The sequence below is a fragment of the Etheostoma cragini genome, chromosome 6 (genome assembly GCF_013103735.1).
Source record: "Etheostoma cragini isolate CJK2018 chromosome 6, CSU_Ecrag_1.0, whole genome shotgun sequence".
Taxonomy (NCBI): domain Eukaryota; kingdom Metazoa; phylum Chordata; class Actinopteri; order Perciformes; family Percidae; genus Etheostoma; species Etheostoma cragini.
The window spans coordinates 7,959,873-7,978,307 of NC_048412.1; the positions used below are offsets into that span (position 1 = coordinate 7,959,873).

Sequence of the window (18,435 nt, forward strand, 5' to 3'; positions counted from 1 at the left end):
AGTTCTGAAGGCAAAAGGGGGTCCAACCCGTTACTAGCATGGGGTACCTAATAAAGTGGCCGGTGAGTGTATATCTCACACTTTGCTATTTCAGACACTTGTCACAGACACTTGTGACTTGCCGTTTTGGAACCTCTTTCTTTTTTGGTTTAGAAAATGTTTTGGTCAAATTCTTACAAATAGTATATACTTATACATATTGTATGAATATTGTCTAGTGCACGAATAGAAACACGTGGAAATCACATTTGTAATGTTTAGTTCTGCATAGTTCTGCCAGCATATGTTCAACTATGCCAAGAAAAGTGTGATCAGGGGCGTCGGACTGGGGGGGAAAAGGGGGACTGAGTACCAGGGGCCCTCATGTGATGAGGGTCTCGGGTACCCAGCAGGGGACAATAGAAAATGCCTTTCTACAGGGCCCAGAATGTTGTGCTACGCCCCTGAGTGTGATTTCATTCAGTCATTTTGAGCGGTAAACATCTACCAGACATTACTTGGTATATGTGAATATAATGATAAACGTTACCAGTTGTAGCCCACTGATTATGTCTGTGTATTAACGCGGGGAACCTCCGTTAAATGTGGCTCTGCAGCAGGGTTTGGTGCACTGCGAAGACTACCATGAGGCTGTGCTCTCCCAGTGAAATATAGCTCAATCAATAGACACTCAGCAATCAACTTTTACTTGTCAGTTTTGATATATCCGATCATTGCTTTGGGTTGTTTTGCGATGTCTAATGTTCTGTGAAGATGGGCCTTTCATATTCTTTATTGTTTCTCTTCACCGTTTTTTTTTTTTTTGCCCCCATCGACAAAAAAATGTGTTCACACTTTTGTGAAATAAAAGCTCAAAGGGAGAGAACAGGGGGGGGGGGATGAGAGGGATGGAGTGGGGGAAACAATGAAATTTAAGCCGTTTAAAACTGTATCATTTTCGGACCATACCTCAGGGCGCTGGGGTGTTTATCGGCGGGACTGGAGAAGCAGAGATCAACGGACTGGTAATTGTTTCCTCTAAATCTGCTGAGCTCTGAGGAACACCAAGTGCAGTTTTTCATCAGACAGAGAATGAGAGGGTAAAAGGACAATACTAAGAAAAGCAAAAATGCTTTAGTCCATCATGTTGGTTTTTATCACTTCATCTAACAAGTGAGCAAGGCCACTAGCCTTGCACACAACTTAATTATAAAAACAGCTTTGGCCACTGTTAGTTCACTGGAGAAAGGTTGAGGGCGCTTCCTGCTGCTTTGCAGCATGCAACGTTTTCTTTAAATACAGCTAGCTGGAACAAAAATGGAAAGAAACACACAATGAATTGATTGCATGCTTAGATTTGATAGAAGCAGAAGGAGTATCGAGGTGTTTTGAAAAGCACCTTAGTGTTAACTTGATTTGACATTTCCCTATTGAGTCAGATCCCAGCAACAGGCCTGATATGTCATTTAGCTGTAAAGTGATGTGCTCTGCACGCAGCCACAAAAAGACATCACAAAGGCAAAGCACTGCCACTCTCCGCTCGGACCAATTTGTCTCCATCACTCCAATCATATCAACACTGAATGTTTTAGTAAAAAAATGTGCAGAGAATCTTATGGGGATTTCACCCCTTCACTTTATTTCCATTACACGTGCGAGTATGTTAGAGGTTTGGATTGTATGCGTGTGTTTTAAGCTTTGAAAGTCTCAGATTTAGTGCTGTGGTATTGGCTCATTTTTCATATCCATTGTTGGCTTGTCAGGGTGTCATAGCTGTTCCACAGAGCTGTTGGATCAGTCCAAATGTATAAATCATCCAGGATCTGACACACTCATTTAATCTGGGGGGCCCGGGTGCTGCAGCGGGCTTATTAATTGAAAAATCCCTGCCCTGTTTGCTGAGCAGTAACATTCAGCCTTTTTTTATTTTATTTTTTATTAACATGGATATTCTGTATGATTTCCCTCAGTAACCTGGCTGCCGAAGCTGGCACTTTCTCATTTATCATCATGTGTTTGTCAATCTGTTGAATTCTTTCAGTCACAAGTCCTTACGAAAATCACTCTGCATATTAAGAAAAAAAAAAAAAAAAGGGGCAAATTCTGGAGGCGCAAGGTGGGCCAAACCTCTTGCATTCCTCAGAGCAGCCGTGGTTCCAACCCCGGAGCCTGTGTTATTGTTTTCCATCTGTGATATAAAGTAACAGGTACTTAATGTACCAAAAACAATTTGTACAGCAGTTCTTTTTCCCCATTGAAGGCGTGCACGGCTCGCTGAGGGCTCCCCTTATCTCAGCGAGGCTAATCCATTTTCACACTGCGCTCCGGCGCTCTCATTTTACAGCTGAGGAGCTCTCCGGCTCCACGCTGGGCCTGAAATGGGACCCTAGTCACTGTGGCCCCTTGGAGTTTGCGTAGGTAAGTGTGCAGAACAAATGCTGAAAAGTCTTTAAAAAGTTAAAGGGACTAGTTTGGCTTCTTTTTTCTCTCTCTCTCTCTTTCTCTTTCTCTTTCTCTCCCACCTGATCACCTACATTTTGCCTGCATTTCCCAGCGTGAGCTGCTGCGCTCCAGCGCTGTCACAGGAGAGTGTTTGTAGTTGGAGGAACATGCAGGAACTCAAAAACATGGTGTTATTCTGTGCTGGTGTACACTGATGAACTGTTTTATTTTACTACTTTTTTTTCGTGACTGTATGTGTGCAAATGTGAATCATTAACAGGTGTTACTGCGATCTTTTAAAGTGTATGTGACTGCATAAAACTGATGTAGCAGGTCTCAGTCGAGTCAATTCACTTGTGCAGACTGATACAAAGCCACTGTTTATAAAAAAAAAAAAATGCATGTATTAATACCAGATGTGTAAGCTGCTGCACGGGCTACGTCAATGGGAACAAGTGGGACTGATTGTGGTTTAAAATGATTACCACAAAACTTGATGAATCAGTGTTGCAGATGCCAAATAAAAGCCAGGATGTAAAGAATCAGGGAGATCAGTTATTCTTAAAACAATTACCCGAATATGATTTGCTGATTGGATCTGAAATGCAAAACCTCCTTTGGGAAAAAGGCCAAGCAAAAAATAGACAAAAGCTGAACAATGTGCATCACACCAGACTGTGGCACGGCGAAAAGCTGGCAAGTCTGTTGCTTGATAATGATATTGTGTTCCCACAGCTTCCACGTGAATTACTATCTAATGGGGGCCCTTCTGGTGGTCTGGTACTATGGGTGCTTGATTCAAGATCTTCCTTGGGCGTGTTTGTTTGAGACAGTCAGCCAAGACTAACTGGGATCCTCCAGGTTTAGGGGTGTGTAGGGGAAAAAAAGAAGAACAAATTTGTCCTTTCAACACCAGTTTAATTGGACATAACACACATTGACATCTTAGACGGTATTAGGTAGAATACAACATCCATTTGCCTATCAGTAAAATTACAGTGTTAAAACGTTAAGGTGCATAGTCTCTAAAGCATGTGTGAATGCAGGTGTGAAGGCGCATGAATTCCCAAATGTGACTCTCCCAGACTCTCTGTGTATTTTATTTGTATTATTTGTAGACTCTGCTCGCATTTCACTGAGAAACTGTTTTGATTTACTTGCGAGTCGTGCACCTAACCCTTCGCTATCCCATCATGCCAAGTCATTTAAGGCATCTATGGCCTCTCTGGCCCAGCCTCTGCAGCCCCATCAACCCCCCACCGAGGCCCACAACCGCGCATGCCCACTTGGCTGGGCCGGTCGGGAGGGCAGCCGGGCCAGGACTCCCAGGACTCCCAAGCATCCAGAGCAGCTGGAAGTCCCATCTTCCCGTCCTGTTTCTCAGGAAAACAATCAAAACACAGAAAAAAAAACTATAATAAATCAGTCTCGGGCTCTATCTGGGGAAAGAAATGGGGCTCAGTCAAGGAAAATGCTGTTTGAAAACTGAAAACAATGAATTTTCTTTAGCAGTTTCAAGAAAGCGGGTCAGACAAATGGCTTTGACATCGTATGTGGGCAAAATAAGGGAAAACCTTCTGCAATGGCTCCTGTCAACATATACAAACAACCGTTATTAATAATAATAATAATAATGTCGTAAGATTTTTTTTTTTCAAGAAACAGCATTATAAAATGAGGACTTCTTGATAACTGTGTAACTGTACAATCACTACCATGCCTCAGACCTACAATTTATTTGAAGGCCGAGCTGAGGTAATGGGATTACCTCTGGATTGTGAGATTGCAATTGTGCATACATGAATGCACAAGTCTGCTGATGTGATTCACAGTTCAAACTTACTTAGCCTCATTGAGTTAACCCCTCTAACCTAAACAACTGTAATGGAGAACATGAAAAATCCCCTTTTCCCTGCCTCTCTCTTCTCGCACCCCACAATCACACACACACACACACACACACACACACACACACACTGTTTAGTCTGACCACCCCAAAGCTAATGCAGTTGACTCAGAAGGTCATCTGCAGTTCACCGTGAGGTTAGAGATAAAGAAACAAGTATTCTCTTTTTGTGTTTGCTCTTGTCTTCAAGGGATGACAATGAAGAAAAAAAATAACACAAAGGTAGGAGGAGGCAAGACAGATGGGAAGACTTGTTAAAAGTGTCCTCATGGTTTTATTGTAAGGACATGTAGAGATTGTTTTGAGAGTCATACAGACATTTTAATTTGAGCTGCATGACTCCTATAAGTAAAATGAGCTTACAAGAATTTCTTAAAAAAGAAAATTCTCACCACACTGGTGTCTATTTTGGTGGGCTTGCCACTGGGCCCAATTGTTTACGCTAAGATGAGCTGGATTCTTTCTCTCTAACTCACTTGGAGTGATTTAAAGATTGCTCTGTCATCCATGGAACCAACGCTGAGCGGGGCCAAGCTAGACTGCGTCTGAATGGGCCTCGGAGGTGCTGGAGGAAGAGATTCATAATCACAGGCGAGATGACAGGTGGATCAAATTTCTAAACTTTTTTTTGTGTGAGCGGTGACAGGCTATCAGTCAGCAGGCAAAGATGGTGTTTTCTTAACCCGAGAGTTGCATTAAGTTGACATCCTGCTGTAGCGGAACTGGGTGACATATTGATGTGGAGGAAATATAAGAGGCGGGAAGCTTTAAGGGCTTGGCAGAAAAAAGAAGAAAAAAAATTACAAGGAAGAGGGGTTTGGTTTTTTTTATGGGTAACAGTCAAACAAAGCGACCATCTTTATGGTCTGTCGGTGAATATCCCTGCTTCAGCTCAGCAGAAACAATGCAGGGGAACGGTGCTGCATTCGAAAAAAAGTGCAATAAAACAAAAAAGAATGAAAAGAAGCCACAAAGTAAAATCAACAATGCTACCGTCAATTATGATGATATAAAAAAAGGACATGTCACATGAACAAAAACAAGCTTTCTATTGATTAATACACGGTAAACACCAAACAGACACCCTACAACAATTTTTCAATTTAGAACTTGAATGGCAATGAACCCCGCCACCCCCACCTCCACCCCCAACCCCACCCCCAGAGAGTATATTGGTGAGGCGGACTAAAACCCATGCATCAAATCAAAGTGGAGAGTGTTACCATAAGCGTGAAGACAAATCGCTCTCACGTTTCTAAGTACAGAAGTCTATGTTCAGTTACTTTGTCACAAATCACTGCAAGGCTTCCCTCCCAATCCGTCATTTCAGGATTACCGGGAGTTTGCGCGGCGCTGCCATCGGCACACAAGCCTGTCACCTGCTCAGTGGGGGTAATAATTGCTATGAAATAGCGTTATGGACAGCTGAAAGGTAAGTGCTCTGATTGACTGGGAATGCACTCCGAGGATTCCTGTTTTACACTTTGTCAGGGTTCTCGGTTGCTCCTTGACTCCGTGCTCTTTATCATCTCTTCCTCCCCCCCACCCCCAACTCTTTTTCTTTTTAGTGCTACGGATTTGTTGTCATGGAAGCCTTACAATCTTGCTGACACATCTGTCAGAAGATGATTTTTTTTTTTTTTTTTTCAGCCGGCCCTTGATTGACTCCATCCGTGGGGTGCGACTCTATCAGAAAATGCCAGTCTCCTGCTCATTCAGTCATCCTTCCTCTGGCTGGCGGAGTGGAGAATCTGACAGAGGAGCGATGAGATAGAGATGGGAAAGGAGAGGATTGATGCAATAAAGAAACCAAAACCCTCATTAAAATATCAGGTATATACTAAGTTAGATATTTTAACACTTGCCATTGTTTCCTTTATGTAATTCGTGTCATTCGCCGGAGTACATTCAACACTGACAGGACAGCAGATGAGATTGAAGATGGGGAGCGAGGGCAGAGAGGGAGCGGTCACGCTGCATGGCGACGCGAATAGAACAAACAGGCGTAGAAATCTGTACTAGGCCGAGACGTGCATAGCAAATCACACGCTACACGACATGCATCTGACAGTGAACAAGAGGAATTTGCTGCGCCCGAAGATGGGAAGCGGATGGAAGGAGGAGGAAAGAGGGAGACAGAGCGTCACTTGTGTGTAGTCCAGTCTGAGAGGTGAAATGACGTCTTTCGTGATGATTACAGATGTCTTTTGGTGTTAAATGTACGCCGAAGTTGACTGATAAAATGAGTGCAACAAAATACGAAGAAAGGTCTTACAGACAGTAATAGGAAGAGTATCCAGATCCTTTTTAAAAGTAAAAGTACTAAAACCGCACTGTAATACCAATCTATTACAAGTAAAAGTACTGCATTACAAATAAGTAAAAATATGTAAGCCTCATCAGGAACATGTAGATAATGTTTTAAAAATAAAAGTAGTGTCTGAACAGTTCAGTCAGTCAACTAAGTTTTCAATGGACTTGTTGTTTCAGCTGTACTTGTATGTACAGTATATGTATTGGTTGGTAGTTTAATGTATAATTAAAAGATCAGATTTTTTAACCTACATGTGTTTCCTGTGCATCTTAATTACAAAGTAAGTAAGTAAGCTGTCAGATGGATGTAAAAAAGTGAAATATTTCTCTTTGAGATGTGGTATGCAAAGAAAAGATAAGTACGCTATTTGAGTTAATGTACTCAATTACATTCCACCACTGCTAAAAGCAGCATTCTGAATTTGTCAAACTGTATTGTGGGTAGGGAAAAAGGAAAAAAAATGCCTCTCCCTCAGATCACACAGTTGATATTTGGGCCTTAATGCAGCAGCTGGTATTAGTCTCTCAAAAATACACGAGCAGTGTCCTCCAAGCCTCACACACACTGTTCTATGGCTTATCAGTCGGAAAGCCAGAGGAGCTGTCCAGTCTCATTGTCTCATTGGAGAGCACACGTCAGGACCTATTTGCCACTGGTTACTTTGAGAGTGACATCAGTGATGACCTCTTGACCCCCCGGCTGACGGAGAAATGCTTCTGCAATAGTTTTCCATTACAGAGGCGAGAGAGCACGGACACCAGATGGATATGTTGAAATGGGAAAATAGGAAAACTGGAAAAGGCATTTAGACCTGTGTTTGACCTATCATGTTTCAGTTTTGTGCGGGAGGCTTTTATGAAATGAGTATTTGACCCATAAACAAAGCCTTTGTCATCTCCCTCCTGTGTTTACCATCGCCGTCCACCAAAGGCTATTACAGAGGATAAAGCAAAGGCCATTACACCATCACACACAGCTTCAATTGGCTTTGGTTTTTTTCCTCATTTTTTTGTCTTGATGACGCGTACCTGCTTGTCAGTCTGGCTATGTGTGAATCAGCCTTGAATGTATCTGTAGAGTTTCCAATTAAGGAACAAATTGTTGGGAGTGAGCTTTCGACATGCCTCTCAACATGTTGGATGCCAGCGTTTCATAGATCTGAGCCCGGACTAAGTCCACGGCGATGTTTGTTCATCCAAGAGCACTCTGCTGGAGATTGCCAATGCAGTTCTCCAATAGAATAAATAATATGAGGATACCAGCTGAATCCCAAATCACATCATTTGAAATAGATGTACTGTACTGGTTTTGCATTAGCAAAAACAATAGAAAATACAATAAAAAAACAGGAAGTACAATAAACATGAATCATCATTCGGATGTATTAAATGAAATAGGACAGACTAGAAACATGTATTAGTGGGACATTGAACTAGCATGCTGGATGGTATGCTATACATATTTGTCATGTCCAGTCACATGTAAACGTCTTTTGACTTCAAATTCATTCAAAGAGACCGTTTATTACATGTACATCATGTAATGAAAACATTAAAACCAAAACCCTAACCCTTGCCAGACTGGTAAAGCACTAGTTTGACATTTATGATAACACATGTATTCACTTTCTTGCCAACAGTTATATGAGAAGATTGATACTACGCTCATGGCTGTGTGCTACATGGGAATCTACAAGCTAGCAGCCAATCCTTAGCTTAGCAAAACGATGGATAATGGGCAAACAGCTAGCTTGGATCGCTCCGAAGGTTAAAAAAAATTACCTTCGGACCGTAATTACTGCTGAGACTCCAGAAAGTTAGTGTCCAGCCACTAAGACTGTGCCCAAGTGCTATAAAACCACAATTTGTGTGGCTCAGGAAACCCAATAATAACATCCACTAATAACAACACAAGACTTGCAGTACTGTGATAAATGGGTGGTCATGGTGCAGTGGATATGACACATGGCTTGGTACCCACTGCAATACATCAACCAATGTCTCCCTGAGCAAGACACTTAACCCACGGATGCTCCAGAGGCGTGCAACCTCTTTGACATAAATACATCATACAGCATATTTTAAGTGGCTTTGGATAAAAATGTCAGCTAAATGCCATGCAGTGTAATGTATTGTAATATCAATAACATGCAGTACAATCTCTGTTCATGCTCACTTCACAAAATGATGTCATCTTTTTTCCAGATAACAACTGACATACGATTAAAGGTGAATGTTTTTATTTTGTTTTATGCAGAAAAAAGGGGGAGTGGCAGGCAGGTGAGCATGTGAGCTGGTGTAGCGATCCAGTATTGTAGTAGTAGTGTTGAGAAACACAGGCAAAAACGGAAAGTTGCGCTGATGATGACACTTTTACTCCATTTTCACCAATGCCACAAATCTGTCTTATTAACATCAAGTAAAAGTATAATATTCCCCTGGCAGTGTTGACCATGTCTTGTACAGATTACATGCCACGCCAGCTCATCCATCCAATTCCCATTTGTGACACTGCAATATAGTCTTTGACACTTGTAAATCCAATATGTGAATTAATAGCATCTGTGCCACTCTATCAAAGTGTGATTGACAAATTACCCGCTGCAAAGCATGAAGGAGAAAGCTAACGGTGTGGGAAGATGACCAATAAGAGTGCTGATTTATGTAATATGACAGCGATGCTTCAATTGGGGTATTTCTGCCTTATCACCTATTATGCTACCCCACACCTCATGAAGACATATGTCAGCGGGTGAAAGCTTTGCAGGTCAGTCTGAAGAGACGTTAAGGGTGCTATAGCTAGTCAGCCACCACTGCTGGCCTTTGCCTTCGTGATAAATTACATTTATGAAAGCAGCAATTACCTGATTACCCCGCTGCTCGGGCTCCCACTCACTAGCAGGATTCATCACGGCCCTATAATTTCATTCAAATTACCCATGAACCTTAGTCCGTAGTGTCAACACTAAATGCCATTGTGACCCTATCGAGTGTAAGTAATGTCATCGGCGGTCGGCACAGAAAAAGGTGAAATAAGCTGTATCTTAAAATGAACATTAGATGGGAATAGAGTGAGACAGATATTAGAGGTATGACATGCTAAGAAGTGACATCCCAATCAATCAGGACCCACTGGAGGTATGGTATGAGAGGTGTAGTTTGAATGCTGGTCTATGCTGAGATTGGCATGTAGCACCTGCTATTGTGACTTAGCCGTCTTGACCAGAGATCTCCCACAGGGGTTCCTCAAAGTCACTGCAGGAGAGTCATCAAATTATAAAGCTTGTAATGTAATGTAGCAGTAACTTATAATTAATTCAACATATTATTACCAAATATATATCAGCCTATCTGTGAAAAAAAAACATTAACATGATTCATAAAAACATGCTAACTAATATATTTCTAAGACCTTGGTGTTTTATCTTAATAGAAACAGTATGTGTAAAGGCTCAGGGCAGCCTACAGGTTATTGTGGGCCCAGTTTAATATGCAACTTAATTTTATACAATAAATGTAATAGGGGGTCCCTGAACTCTCTCTCAATCAAGGGATACTTTGCTTGAAAAAATGACCCTTGCTCTAGACCACCTTCTCCAAGAGCACCCCAGGTGTAGATTATTATTCCCCGATTCTCTTTTTCCAACGCCCAACTGACCTCCCAAGACCTCCCATCTACCCTGAGACCAGCTACTCCCTGAGGTTCACAGAACAAACTAAACGCTGGGCCGGTATGGGCCCTCCTATGGTCCACCATCTCTCGCTCGGCATGGAGGCGGTACTTCTGATTCTGCTTTCACACACACACTCAAACAGAGCTATGAAATTTTATATTGCGCTAAACTCTTTCATGGCACATCAAAGGTGATCAAGTTGCAACAACTAAGTGATCTCCAGGAGGGGCCTCGCAACGTGAAAGTCGGAGGGAGCATGAAGTTGCTTCCCTCACGCATTCATAAATTCATTAGTCTGAACTTTTTTCAGTGTATCACTTACATTAAGCCTCATTAACTTCTTTTTTCCTGCTTTATATTAGCTAATTAGCTCAGGGGTGGCCACAAATTAATTACCATCTTCTACAGCCTCATGCAATTGCATTGTGTTTATTTAGTCTCTCCTATTAACTTGTAATCTTTTCCTACTCGTAAAAACAGGCAATTAACATTTTTTGATAAACAAAAATGATGCCAGCTCAGGGATAATCAGCGGCTCTGCGTGTTGTCTTGACAAAATTACCCCGTCAGCTAATTTGACCCTCGAACCATCCTCAGTCCAGACTGGCTAGCGTGCAGATGAAGAACAGCATGTGACAATTGTGTGACCTTTGTTTCCTTTTTGCTCTTTTATTTTCTTCAGCACTTCTTTCCTTGCACACTGTGTACTTTTGTGTGCAGCTGTTACCGATGCCAATCACTATGTTTTAGAAAATGTTGATATCCTTTCTTCCTCTGCTATGGATGAGTGTGGCAATCCAGTAATATGACAGCAGAACATTGAGTGCAGAAATGCCGCAGAAGTCTTCAATTTCCCTCAGTGTATTTCAATAAACCAACACAATGACTGCTTCATTAGCCCATTGATCCATTAATGTAGCCATCGTTCTTCCTCATATTCACTGAGCACAAACACTGATGATACAAAAGGTAACAGTAATGATAACTCCGGCCACGGTCGAATTCCTGTTAAGGCACCAGGCGCCTATCCGCTTTGATAAAGAGGCCCATTTATACGCTGTCTCCTACTACACAGTCATCCTTCTCCATATTCTGTGTATTGACCCGGGTTGTTCCTTTTATTACAAGCAGGTTTTTTATTGAAGGATGATTACATTGAATGATGTCAAGCGAGGGGAGAAAGGATCGACCAGAATAATGACGTTCCAGAGAGGGGAGAAATGGGGATGGGCGGAGGGGTCGATGGCTGCACTTGCCCTGTCTTTCTGTGTGGCCTCACAAATTGAGTCGCATCCTTGCTCATCCATTATTTAAGGCTGATCGGACTCTCTTGGCAACTATGGATTTGATAATCATTCCCATGTCCATATTAAATATGTGACATAAATATCACAGTAGGGGCTTGTCAATAACAGAGCCGCAGTGTGAAACCTGGGCGTAAAAGAGAAACTAATGTATGGATCTGTGGCAGAGAGTAGATGAAAATCTTGTGCGGATGTTTTCCGGCTTCTGAGACTGTAGGGACTGGTAAAGATATTGGAATTGTACCACGTAACCACAAGTCCCCCCTGCAGCTGTATAAGCAGGGAATGCTCCCAAACACCTGCATGCTGTTTTTCTGTAAGTCCAACTAACCACTGAAACATTTTAAAACCTATTTTCAGTGAGTCCTGACAGGCATCTTCTTGGTCATTTCAGTGATGTTCCGGCCAATTCTATACAATTTTAATTTATGACCAAATACAGATTGTCCTCACTAAAAAAACGGCTGTATAGGTTGTCTGTGCAAGCAGCTTATTATGGTCCATATTCACGTTTATTGTTAAGGGGGCAACCTCTTAGGGCAATTGTAATTAGGTGACGTAGTTGGGAGTGTGTCGGGTTGATGGACGGGGCAAACGAACAAGGGACTTTCACCCGGGACACCCTTGTTTTGTGTCCTGTGTGAAACCAAAAGTCAACGTTGACTCACGTACGTAAAGTAATTCACGTACCATGGTTAATAACTAACATTAATCTACCTAACATAGCCTACTTATTATATGTGATTTAAAATACCTACAAACTACTCATTTGAACCCAAACTAAATAACATTGCCTACACAAAGTTTTGTTTCGAATTCAAAACATTAATATTGTGTTTAAAACTACGACCATTTCCCATTGTGCGGCTGTCGCTGGTAGTCTCCAACGTTAATATATGTTTTTTTGGAAGTCATTGGCAAACCACCTCTTCTTATGTTTACGTATGAGGACATCTTGACCAAATACAATGATATTCCCATCAGTGTAAGCTTCACTTTGTGTTTATTGGTGATTAGCAAATGTTAGCATGCTAACAAGCTAAACTAAGATGGCCACCATGGTAAATATGACCTGCTAAACATTTTCATAGATGTGAGGCTCCACAGGCACAGGCCCAACATGCCTGTGCCTGTGTAGCCTCACATCTAACAGCAACAAAAGAAACAAAACATATATTTATTCATATGAAAATGTCTGTGTGGACAACGGAATAATGTGCAAGGGGAAAGAGAGGTAGTCGGGGTATAAGTCACCACATAAATAAGGTGAAGAAAGGGCTGATAACAAGAACCAGCATCTGCCAGGCAGGCAGGCAGGCAGTATGTTTCCTTTCTCCACGATGGACTCTTTGTCTCCTGTGATTTTCTCCAGCTGCTGGCCATGAATACTGGCCTATGCACTCGAGATTAAAGCACAACACATGTTTCTCTGCAGGCTAGACTATATATCATCCACTGATAACCAATGACAAACGCTCCAACACATTGTTCCAGAGCAAAGACGGAGTGTGGAATAAACAATGGTTTGGATCTCAGCAGTTGGACTGACCAAAAGACTTGTTAATTTATGGTGCTATCAATATATTTTATTTGAAGAGAGCCAATTATTTTTTCTTCACGTTATCATGTTGTCTGTTTCATGTACACATCTAGCCAGTCAGAGAATGTTCAATTCTACTAGAGCTGATCCAAAACGGAAGTGTCCAAACCATTTTATAACCATTTCTCTGTAGCAGAACATAGCTTTCTCTGACTTCGTGAGAAAACCGTGCACAGCTCTGCCTTTCCTGCTCCCACTTGGTCACCATGGTTGACCCACACCGGCAGTGGTTTATGTGTCCTGGCTTGTTGCGTGTTACAAGCGTCCTAAACTCGTCCGACTACGTAGTTTGGTTGGTTTTGGCTTTTTGGTCAATGATCTTGTCAGCTTTACTATGATGACAGTGAGGGTGAAGTCTGAGCTCTTAGAGGCTAACTCTTATGTGCTGACATTAAACCTCTTGAGAATGACAGTAACAGTGCTGCTCAGTGAACAGGACGCAGCTCTGTCATCCTTTTCTTTCTGGGTGGCCCTGCGTCACGTTTTTTCTGTTTCACACAGCAAGGACATTACCTATTGTCATGTTAAAGCAGCAAAATATCAGTTTTGGTATGTTCTCAGGTGTAGTCAGCGTTGATGATTGGACACAGCTGTGTTTTACTTATTTTTTTAAAGCCCATGTCATATGAAGTTCATTCACCTCTAATTCATAGCTAAGTTTGGCAACGTTTTTTTCCCCTAATGGGATTCAATGACAGCAAAGTCCACTGCTTGGATAGTTGGCCTGTCTTTGTGGTTGGTCTTCCCAAGTAGAAAAATGGTGTCCTCCTTCCGCCATCACAATCGTTAGAAACAGCATAGTGTCTTTTATTAACCCTTGTATTGTCTTCCCGTTAAAATTAAAAATCAACACTTTTGATGGCACTTTAAAAAAAAAAAATTCTAACGTTTTTGTCCCCTTTTCAACACTTTTGACGCTTTTTCAATGTTCAACACTACGAAACACTAACTTATGGTTATTTTTGGATTTTGTGGACAATAAACATCATTTTTTGTAATTATACCTAATGTTTGAGTTAGAAAAGCCAAAATTAGGAATTTCAAATTAAACTAAAATCAAAGGAATTAATTCTGATAGATAATCACAGACCGGAATATGTCAACTTTTACTCAATACTATTTGGAAAGCACTTAAATTGTTTTTTTCCAATGCTATAAAATTGAATAAATCAACCCATAATTAAAGACTGTTGTGATTTATACTTAAGAAGCGTGTCAAATCAATCATGTTATTTTGGGTGATTACACTTAGGAAGTTAAAAAGAACATTGATGTAAGAAAACAGGTCTATTAGAGGTTTAGAACTAGGGGAGGCTATATTCTAATCATATATATTTAATTTATACAAGTATGTATGTTTTCCTGGTTGACCTGTTTGTAAGTACCTGATCAGCGTCATTTACTACTATGCCAACTATTACTTGCACGCCTAAAATTGAACTGACCTTTGTCTTGTGGTGAATAAAACAGGTCCATTAACTTGTTTCTTTGAATAAGGTGCTACATCACACATAACTTAAGGAATGAAACATCTGTATCAAATGCATACAAATTAGTATATGTGTGAGATGGTGAATCTTATTGTGTTTTTACTCCAACGTCATTGTTGTGTACCAACAAGAAAATTAAGAAGTCACCTGACAATTACTAAAAAGCTATATCCTTTTACCAGTTTATGAACAACATCTAAAAAACATATTTTGATCATCACCATGCATTCACATTAATGTTCACATGACAATGTCCATTGTGAGCACACATGGGCCTACAATGCCTAAGCATGTTGAACAGGTTGGTTTTTATTAAGTCAAAATGATGTCATTCTGTCAATTCGACAGTAATTCAATGGACAGTAAAGCTGAAAAAACTTAACAAATAACTTTATTTTTCATTTAGCCCTGCAGTGGGCATGCAGATTTCACACTTTTCTTTATTATGCTGTTTAATGGTATAAAAGTGCATTCCCTGCCAATACAAATTAGAGAGATATTTAAGGCTTGATAAATCAAAAAGCTCACATCTGAGCACACAACAGTTGCTTAACTTAAGTTGTTGAACTCCAGTGTGACAGGTTTTATCTTTTTATCGTGACGATTCATGTCATGTCTCTTTGTAAAACGGAACAGAAGGCAAGTCTGCCCCTTAACCTTTCAGCAACGTTCTTATAGTGTACTACATGCCTGATCATCTAATTTCAAGATTATGCATTTCATTAGAGTAATTTGTCTTAATTTTTACTCATTCTTCATATCCTGCTCTGCTGTCATGTCAGCGCTGTCAGCTTGCTTATTTACAGTCACTTAAAAATAGTCTGAGACAGAGACAACAGATGCTTTGCCATGGAAACACTCAACAATGCTATGTTAATGATTTTTTATTTTTATTTGCTTTAAACCACTACTTTATCGCAGAGAATATTCCTAATAATAATATAGTTCTTAAATGAGGATGCATAACACTTACCACAACTAACTATCAAGCTTTACAGCTTTAGGATGCCGCTGAAATTTTCACATAAAAAAAAGTAGACGCTTTTTCTCCGACAAGCCACATCCGTCGTTTTAATGAGAGCACCCACTGTCATTGTTGCATCAGGATAGAGGTAAGTATCAGTGGAGCAGGGAAAACAAATTCAATAATAATTAACTTGGGTCATCTACTCATCTGCTATGGCTCATAAACCTTGGAGAAAATTTCCCCCGGAACTTTTTCAAAACCTTTCAGTCTCCTACATGCCTGCAAGAGATTCTTTACACAGACCAAACTTAGCTTTCAGCCAATCACCCACCTCGTGCATGCCAACATCCCTGATATAGCATGTCTAACTCCTGTGAATACATACAACAGGCTGTTGAAAATTGATCCCTAACGTTGTGTATGTTCCTCCGGATACCTCAGACCAGAGGTTAACCAAATATTTTCAGTCATTGTTAAAATAGATTCAGTCAGTTCAGTCATTTTCCTTTCTGTTGTATGGAACAAATGTATTGAATGTGTTGTTTTTAAAATCCTATTGTCATAACGGAATATGATCTATATTAATATGAATGAATTGTTTCTTTAGTGGTGATAATGGTCTAATGTTTTATATATGTTGTTTCTTCGCTTGTTATTTAAAGCTAGACTGTGTTACTTCTGTCTCCCCACGAGGAATTCTAAGTAATGACAACAAAACTGTTGGCGCGTCAACATGATACAAGCCTCCGTGATTGCACAACACCCCCACCCCCACCCCTCCTCCACACAGTTGGTAGAAGCCAAGGAGTACGCGGAGGATTAATTGAATGCAATAGACTCTTCAGAGGAAGTCGTCACTCGATTTTCTGTGAATTCAGTGAATGTCGCCGGTCAGGTTTCTGAACATGGCCATACTGAGACATACAGACAGAGTTGTGTGGAGTTGATAGTTTATTAGCTTTGGATCAGTTCATTTGGAAATGGCTTGAATGTAAAATATGTCAGTTAATATTTAAAAGTTATGCACTAAAGCTTTAACTTGACTTGCTAATTCCCAACACATGCTCACTCCCATCTTGTAAAATACAGACACTTGGTCAGGTGCCTTTGTCGTTGTTATTGACGCTTAACGTCTCCTTTAGCGTCATATAACACACTTCACCTAAACACGCTTGGTCGGGACTAATCGGCGTCCCTTTTGGCGGGCTTGGTCGGGACTATTGGCGTTCCTTGTGACAATGTTAGGTAAAGGAAAAGCTTGTGGGTGGGCTTAGGGTTCCGTGACACGCAAGAATAACGGGTCGGTTTAAAGACGAAAGCGGCTTCTATGACACGCGTCAATAACGGGACAGTTAGGGACACACACGCGGGACACAAACCCTGCTCTCCTACGTGTAAGTCCTGTGTTTGACCTAACCAGCCTCCCTATGCCAAATTTCTTCTTACATACTTCTAGCTTAACCCCGTTCTACACACACGCCGAAGGGCTCTTTTTTCATTGAATCAGACGCGGACAGCCACTGTCCAAACGTCTGTATTTTACGCGTCCAGAGTGGGAACGGGTTGTGATTGCAGACAACATGACTCCAGAAGAAATATTTCTGTTTAATAATGATTTTTAGCAATGACTACTAATATAAACTTGATTGGTCTGCTGCATCTGCTTACCTCTTAACTTGACCTGTTATGTTCTACCTTTTGTAAACAAATTGACCATCTTGGTTCTTCCGATTCAGAAGTGACCACATTTGGAAGAGAGGGTGGAGTTGGGGAGGGGTAGGGTGGATCTGACTGAGAACCCGAGGAGAACATCATGGTAGTGGGTTCTCAATCCCAAGGTAGCGATGCTCTTAAGGAGCATATCATCTATTTGAATTTAATTGGACCATCATTTACAAAATGAACATCATGCTGTATTGAAGAAGACTTTAAACTGTAGTGATTAAGACCAGAAACACATCATGAGAATGTTTAAAGGTGCCGTAGGTAGGATTGCAAAGATCTAAGCTGAAATATTTAAACATTGACAACTACTCAGTCCCTCCCCCATTTCCGCTAAAGCCACTCACCCCACAAGGGAGAGATGTGCACGATAGAGCGGGGTGGAACCTATATGCAGCTTGTGGGCTAGGAAGGGGGAGGGGAGGACGCTATGAAATTTGTGTGCATGAGCAGTGAGTGACACACAGTTAGACCCCCCCTCCCCCCCCCAAACCTGATTGGAGGATCTGAACAGGGAGCTGTGGATTCTTCCAGATTGTACTAAAGTGGTGCCAGTGGAGCCAGATTTAATTTAAATTAGCTACTTCATGTAGTTCTACTTGAACATAGGGTCTGTTTCAGAAAATATGACAGGAAGTCGGTTTTATAAGGCTTACCCACTGCAGTGAGTAATAAAGCAACTGAGAAGTAGGATCGTTTCCTCCTAGACGTTTATACAATCTGAGTTATTTTTGCAACCAGTGGAGTCGCCCCCTGCTGGCCATGATAAACAATGCAGATTTAAAGAACAGTGATGTTTTACTTCCTTCGAAATTCAGTCTATTTATTTTTCTTTTCTTTTTAGCAGTTTCAGAGGCCTAATAGGATGTTGTCTCCAAATGTAAGTAATGTCACTGTGTAAATACCACACTGCACATTGACCTGCTGTCAATATATCACTTAAAAAACTTAGTTATTGACAATTATATACAAAATAGCTTTACTGTGTGTTTTGCTATTATGATCTACTGTAAATCTGGGTTGGTAACATAGAAGAGA

At 41.0% G+C, this 18,435-nt stretch overlaps 1 long non-coding RNA gene across 1 annotated transcript in view; it reads right to left on the bottom strand.

Annotated features, from left to right (window-relative positions):
• LOC117946394 overlaps positions 1-12,751 on the bottom strand; it is a 20,466-nt gene extending 7,715 nt beyond the window's left edge. Inside the window, exon 1 of the long non-coding RNA XR_004657027.1 lies at positions 12,739-12,751. This is a non-coding gene — a long non-coding RNA (uncharacterized LOC117946394). The remainder of the gene's footprint in view (positions 1-12,738) is intronic.
• Positions 12,752-18,435: the final 5,684 nt, after the last annotated feature.